The 7968-nt window shown below is 42.6% G+C and overlaps 1 pseudogene; it reads right to left on the bottom strand.

The window, feature by feature from the left end:
* Positions 1-1024: 1024 nt before the first annotated feature.
* Positions 1025-1620, bottom strand: LOC111094654 (annotated as a pseudogene).
* Positions 1621-7968: the final 6348 nt, after the last annotated feature.

Here is a 7968-nt window from a genome sequence, read left to right as displayed (position 1 = left end):
TTTGGACAGTTGCAGGTCCCTGTGGCCCATGCTGCTGGAGCCCTTGGGAAAGTTATTCTAGAAGGAACTAGACATATTTAAAATCTAAGCTTTTGGAAAGAGGAAATGAAGTTTGTATACCCACTGGTTGTTACCATGCTTGGATATAGCACTGGACTCTACTTTCTCTGGAAGGAATGGATGAGATCTTTAAGTCTGGGGCACCTGGATGGCTCAGTGGTTGAGCATCTGCCTTTGGCTCAGATCACAATCCTGGGGACCCGGGATTGAGTCCCACATCAGGGCTCTCTGCAGGGAGCCTGCTTCTCCCTCTGCCTGTGTCTCTGCCTCTCTATGTGTGTCTTTCATGAATAAATAAATACAATCTTTTAAAAAAAGATCTTTAAGTCTGAGCATAAAGATAGTAAAACTCCTTACAGCCGTGTCTAAGTGTTGCGCTGCTATTCTGGGGTACATACCATATCCCTGCACTTGTTTCAGAAAATCTAGGTCAATGTATGTGCTTTGCATTTAACACACACACACACAGGAACCTAACCATACAGTCTCAACTCCAGGTGGCCTTTTTTCTCTGCTTTTCTTTTCTTTACTTTTTTCTTTCTTTCATTCTCTCTTGAATTAAATCTGTTCAGTATCTTTAATAATTCTATCACTTCTAAGTCCTTCCACAAAGGGCATTACAGTTCTCCAGTTTATTGCAGACATCTCTCTAAAAAAAGAGCCATCCTTAGTGCTGAAGCTCTAACACAAATGTTTAGTTCCTGGCACTACACTCTAAAGCAAAATGAGTAACATTTTATTTGAGTAAAACAAATTATAATATCTCACTGGGGAATATACCCAGCACATTTTTTTAATATATATATCTATCTATCTACATCCAATGGTAGTCATTTATGGGCTAATTTAAAAACAAATGCAGATTTCAAAAAAAAAATTAATGAAAGCCACGTTTTGCCCAGGAATAGTATCGTATACATGCCCTATAGCAGATACTAGGCGGCCAAACTTCAATGGCAAGACTCTAAGCTGTGAGTTTGGTATTGGCCACCTTTTCTCGCTGCCTTGGAGAATCCGGCGGCGAGTGATGTTGAGAAACCACCTTGTTGCCACCCTTTCTCTTCCTTATGGGCAACTCCACTGTAATAGAATATTCATTTCCTGAAGGGGCAAGACGGAGCAAAAAGCCTCCCACCAATCCTCTGGATGTCACAACGTTCTGTTTGATAAATTCTGTTGCTTCTTCGCTTATATTGTAGATTCCTTATTCGCTCGTTTCTTGATCTGTCCTTTTGCCTTGTTTCCTTCTTTTTTTCAGCTGTCTTCCAGTCAGTCTGCACGTAGCCTCTGAAGGGAAGGAAAGCTACCACAACTGCAGGTGTGCAAGTTTTCCAACTTTCTGGAACAAAAATCCCTCACACCAGCCAGTCCCTCCACCCTTTGCAATCCGGGGGGGGGGGCTACTGAGTATTCTTCTACCGTGGGTCTGGGACTGTGGCCAAGCATGTGATTCCACTACTGGTTTCTCCTTGCAGACGCAGTTGAATCCAACACTTCAGAAGACTCGTCTTTGCTTTCCTACACTTGGGGAGGGGGTTCCTTCCGGTTCTGGGTTGCCATGATACCGCTGGCCCAGGTGGCTCCTTTCAGGTGTAAAGCCTGAAACCTCACTCTCTCCCCTGCCCCTCCCTCACAGAGGCTGTGAGGAGTGTGGTCCTTGTCTAGGTATTTAATGGAGGAGGGTCTCATGAGGAGAAATGTCAACACTGTCCCTGGGTCTTTGTGTAACCAAATAAAGCAAATGTAGTGCATGATTCCTGATTAGGTCCTGAATTTAAAAAAAAAAAGAAAGAAGAAAGAAAGAAAGAAGAAAAAGAAAGAAAGAAAGAAAGAAAGAAAGAAGAAGAAAGAAAGAAAGAAAGAAAGAAAGAAAGAAAGAAAGAAAGAAAGAAAGAAAGAAAGAAAGAAAGAAAGAAAACTGTCAAAGATATTTAGGGATAATTGAAGACCGTTGAATATGGATTGAATATTGATTAGCTCCTCACTATGCAGGATGTGGACCACTGACCACACCAGCAGCATCACCTGGGAGCTTGTAAGAAATGCAGCTTCAAGCCCCACTCTATGGTCTACATGTCCCTTGAAGGTTGAGAGGCATGTGTGTGAGTGCATGTGCTCATCCCAAAGTAGAAGAATCTGGAGGTATGTCTGTAACCCTGAGTGAAGGAGATGCTTTCAAAGGAACAGACCCCTAGACTCCTACAAGGCATGCTGGAGCCATTAGAGTCTTCTCCTAGGTGGGATAGACCAGGCATGGAGGGGTCTATGCACTGACAAAAGGGGGAATGATGGAATTAGACCAACCCCACAGGGAGACTCCCAAAGGTGCCTGGGGATTCACTGCACTAATGGACAAGAAGTCAATAAGGTTAGGAGTTGGGGTGTGTCCCCTTAACTTGATGGGGATTTTTTTTCCCTTTGTTGGATGACACAGCTTAAAATTCCTTCCTTCGTGTGTTGTAATTCCCTCTGGTTTTCCCCAACCCTAAGGTTGGACAACACCCCTACAACATTGTGTGTCGGTGACCGAGGAGAAGCCCCTGTGGTCACAGCCCTCCATGGAGGCCTTTGCGGGAGTAGCAGCATCACTGGCAGGGGGCAGGGGTCGCCGGGGTCCAGGCTGCATTTTCCAGCAGGGTCGGTGAGCCCCTGCCACTCCTGTGTCTCATTCTTTAAGTGTCTCTGTCTCCTCACAGGGCCGGAGCCTTGTGGTCAGGATCACTAACCCTGAGCCCTTCTCTCTGATTGCCAAATCACAGAAGGGGCAGCGTGAGGATGAGCCTCCCCCAAGTCCCCTATTTCCATAGCTAAAGAGGATTTGATTCATGCTGGGGCATTTATTTAAAAGAGAGAGAAGGAGAGAGAGAGACCAGCATGAACTGAAAAGGACTGAGAAATTACATCCTCTCATTCTTGTTTCCAAATTCCACTCAGGTTTGGAACTTATTTGAACAATTTTCATCCTGAAACATGAAAAGGTGGAGGAATCCAGCCTCTTTTTGCTCACAGTAGACAAAGATAAGCATCTCTCCACAAAGGTACGAGATTATGTTACCCTTCTGGAATCCTGGTAGCCAATTCCAGTTGTTTTTGAAGCACAATGCTACCCATGAGGCCTAAACCAAAAGAACCAGACATTCCAGATTGACTCAAATAATTCCATTTTTTAAATGTAATGTTCTGGCACCTTTATGATTTCCATATTTGTTCCAGTTTTCATCACACCCTGTGATACTGAATGGCAAGATCAGGAACAGAATGCTTCTTTGAATAACTCAACTGCCTTCCTACCTTGTGGCTGTCAGGTATAGGACACAGTGTGTCAGGAATGCAAGGAAAACACAATTGCCATTCAAGAAGTTAATTCTCTCTCAACACATATAAAGAGGGGAAAAGTTGTTTTGTGGTTTATTTATTGTGGGGAGGGGAAGTTTTCTTAAAAAAAAAAAAAACAAAACAAAAGCAAACAAAACAAAACAAAACAAAAAAAACCCACACCACCCAAAGGAAGGAAATTCTCAATGGAAACCATGGATCTTTGATGAACTTTTTACTTCTGCATAATTTGAGATTTATTAAGAGCCAAACTAAAACCTATTTTGTTTTTCATTGTGTCTTATAAGTAGAGGAAAAAATGACATTAGTCACTATGTATTGAGCCATATGACTCTCAAATACATAGTAACTTGGCTTTGCATGCAAGTCACATTGCTTCTAGAAACCCCACAATAGGAAGGTTAAATCCTTTTCATTTTCTTTGGCACTATCTGGAAACATTCACAGCTCAGAGCTGGGATGTCCATCCTATAGTTTATGCAGCGTAGCTGTGTTGTCTCGGACTCTACAGAATAAGAGTTTACAACCGAACTGGAAAAACAGCTCTCCTGCGCTACATCTAGTCTAGTCTAGTCTATGTAGGCCAGACTTTATCAGTTTTTGGTACTCCATGTGATAATCACCGCTTGCCAAACACGCTTGTCTGAATTATTCCATAAAACATGCTTGATAAATGGACTTATCAAGACCACTAGGTCTTGAAGAACTTAAATTAGTCCCAGATGACTCCCTTTTCAGTTAAAAGATAAATTTAAATAAAATGTGAATGTAAACATATTTTCGACTCAGAGTTCTGTTTTAACCGATGAAGCACATTCTGGCACTAAGCACTGTATCTATTTTTGACGTTTTATGGGTTTTGCGTTTGTTGGAGACAAGATCTCAGGTGGCCGCATCTATTTTTTATATTTATGACTCTTTTGTATTTGCTGGAAACAAACAAGTTTCAATTTTCTATCTGTAAAATGAAATAATAACAGATGCTTTGCAAGGATCTGAGGATGAGTACATAAGATAGTAGACATAAGGTGTTTGTCACAATGCTGGGCACATAGTGTTGAGTAAATGTCACAACTTAATTCCCTTACCTTGTGGAAGACATACACAACACTTGAAAGGTGATGCAAATATATTCATTTCTATTGGTTTTCAATTTAATGTGTTTTTCTCTTATTGTAAAATAATGGGTTTGGGGGCAACTGGGAGGCTCAGTAGGTTAGGCGTCTGCCTTTGGCTCAGGTCATGACCCCGAGGTTCTGCGAACAGCCCTGCATCGGCCTCCCTGCTCAGCGGGGAGCCTGCTTCTCCCTCTCCCTCTGCCCATACTCCCCCCCACCCCACCCCAGCTGCTCATGCTCTCTCTCAAATAAATGAACAAATAAAAATTCTTAAAAAAAAAAAAATGGGTCTAACAGTATTTGATTTCTTTATTTGACAGAGAGAGAGCAGGAACAGGGGGAGGAGGAGGAGAGGGAGAAGCGGCTCCTCGCTAAACAGGGAGCCCAGTGTGGGGATTGATCCCAGGACCCTGAGATCATGACCCAAGCCTAAGGCAGACACTCAACTACCTGAGCCACACAGGCACCCCAGAGCTTTTTTTTTTTTTTTTTTTTTTTTTTTTTGCACATTAGTTGTTTTAAAATTTTAAGGCTCTTACTGATCTGCTAATAAAACCTTCTGCGTTTCCAGTGCTACTTCACCACGTTTTTCATGCTCCTAACTCACCATCTGGACAGAGCCAAGCTGGTCCTGTTATCCTCTCCACAGTTTCTTTTCCAGTTCTATAATTGATATATAACACGGTGTAAATTTAAGGTATATTGTCATGTATTGACTCATACATTTTTTAATAAGATTATTTATTTATTCATGAGAAACACAGAGAGAAAGGCAGAGACCAAGGCAGAGGGAGAAGCAGGCTCCATGCAGGGGATCCATGCAGGATCGCGGGATCATGCCCTGAGCCGAAGGCAGATGCTCCACCACTGAGCCAGCCAGGTGTGCCTTGAATCACATTGCAAAATGCTTACCATCATAGGATTAAGTACCGCCTCCATCACATCACATAATTACTATTTTTTCTTTTTTTGTAGTAAGAACATTTAAGATTTACCCTCTTAGGAACTTTCAAGTTTATAATACAGTATTATTAACTGTAACCACCGTGCTATCCATAAGCTCCCCCAGAATGTATTCATTTTCTAATGAATATGAAACCGGAAGTTTGTACTCTTTGGCCAACATCTCCCTATTGCCTACCTCCCACCCCCGGCCTCTGGTAACCACCATTCTACTCTCTGTTTCTAGGAATTCTGCTTTTTACTTTTTTCTTAGCCTTTTACTTTTAATTTTTTTAAGTAAGCTCTATGCTCAACATGAGGCTTGAACTCATGCCCCTGAGATCAAGAGTCAGATGCTCAACCTACTGAGCCAGCCAGGCGCCCCGAATTCAACTTTTTTAGATTCCATATATAAGTGAGATCATACAGCATTTATCTTTCTGTGACTTATTTCACTCAGCATAATGCCTTCAAAGTCCATCCATGTTGCCAAAAATAGCAAGATGTTCTTTCTTGTGGCTGAATAATTTTTCACCATATATATGAATAATATTATTCCTAGCAATATTTATAACTAATATTTGTATATGTGTGCATGTGTGTGTGTCACATCTTATCAGTTCCTCCACTGATGGCCCTTCATGGGCATTTAGGTTGTTTCCATACCATGGCTATTGACTCCACAGTTTCTTCTATCATTTTTTTTCCCTGTGTAGAAAGCTTCTTCCCGGTTCCCTTTATTATGATCCTGCTTTTCCTTTAAGGTCTGATTCACCCATTTTTTTCCTCTTGCAAAGTCATTTTTGATTCCCTTAGTCTAAAAGTAGTATCTCCCTTACAGTCATTCTAATGACATTGAAAAGGTTTTTTTTTTTTTTAAACTTAAGTTTAAAATAGGATTAGATTTACAGAAAAGTTGCAAAGATTGTACAGAGGGTTCCTATATATCCCTTAGCTCACGTTCCCAAGGTTCCCATCTTACATTACTATGGTAATGCCACATGGATTCAGCCCTTTTAACTTACGCTGCAGCAGACTCAACTGTGAGCTCCTTGAAGCCAGGCTCTGTGGCCACTGATTTAGTGAGTTCTGTAATGTGTGTAAAGTTTGTGTTACCGTCGTGTACTGAGTAGGCATTAAGCAGTATTTGTTCAGTGAATAATTGCCTTCATTGCCTGAACTGCCTACTTCAACGGAAGCCCTCAGTTTGTTTTTGCTTATTGTAAGCCAGCTTTGTGTTGAAGCAGAACTTACATGCGGAAAACCGTGATCACAAATGTAGAACTCAAGCTGAATTTTCCCAAAGTGGACACACTCATGTAACTATCGCTGAGATCTTCCAACAGAACATTTCCTGCATATTTTCTTTCCCCGGAAGCCCCCCAGCACAGCCCTCTAGCCTTCCATTATGACTCCTTCTATTGCCCTCCGTTTTAGTGTAACAGCGGGTCACGGTGTCATGGTTCATGATGATAACGTAACTCTCTTTTATATTGTTATCATATCCATGCAAAGTGGCTTGGATCTATCTATTACAAAATTCACGGCTTGATTAAAGGAAGTACCATGAGGTGAATTTTCCAACCGCCAAACAATGTCCATTGTCCTTGTAGTTTATAGAGTTTCTTCATCAAGGCCCAGCTTAGAGTTGGGTGTACCCACTTTGGGCTGAAAGACAATCCCAGCCTGAAAACATCAGTCAGGCCACTGTAGGAAGTCGGATATAAACCATTTTGGTTTCTGTTCCCTTAGAAACACATGGAACAAAATAAAGTTTGCCAAATGGAAATATACAAAAACCACTGGGGAAATAAATGTTATTTTTAAGCTTCCAAGAGGCTATCACAAATAATTGGGAGGAGAGTGGAAAGAATTCAAAAAGCAGGTGACCTTTGAACAGGCAGAGCACAGCAGGGCTAGCAAGTGCCTGGAGAATGTTGGGACTCATAGAAAGAGATGCTGGGACACCCGGCCGGGCAGGACGGACCTCAGTGGACGTGATGAGAATGGAGCCAGCCTCTCCTCCTTCTACGAGAGAGCTGGACAGCAGAAAGAGAACCATCCTCCAGGAATGAGAGCTGTGAGAACCCCTGGGTACTAAAAAAAGGAGCTGACTTGGAGATCTGGGAGCTGGTCATCTGTTGTTGGCAGCCAGGTCTGGGGCGTCACCCTTAGGACACTCGCTTTCTTCTACTCTCAGAGCAAAAGAGCACCCTGTGGAGACCTGGTGGTGACCCGTCCCCTAGGTGGAGACCACAGAGGCAGGACAAGTGGGTTAGAAGGAGATTGGCGGCACTGTCAGGACAGACAGCTGCCCTGCCAAGGGGACAGGGAGGAGGGCAGGCATCTCCTCTGGGCTCAGAGGGAAAAGAAAGCCACCGCGGCCTGTCTCTGTCCTTCTGAACTCACATCACTGCTTCCCTGCCAGTTCTCAGACGGGTCAAGACTTGACAGCTACTTTGCAAAGTATATGCCAGTGACACAAATGGCCTGCTTTGTGGTGTGTATTTAA

The sequence above is a fragment of the Canis lupus genome, chromosome 2 (genome assembly GCF_011100685.1).
Source record: "Canis lupus familiaris isolate Mischka breed German Shepherd chromosome 2, alternate assembly UU_Cfam_GSD_1.0, whole genome shotgun sequence".
Lineage (NCBI taxonomy): Eukaryota > Metazoa > Chordata > Mammalia > Carnivora > Canidae > Canis > Canis lupus.
This window is presented reverse-complemented; position numbering and strand designations above follow the sequence as displayed.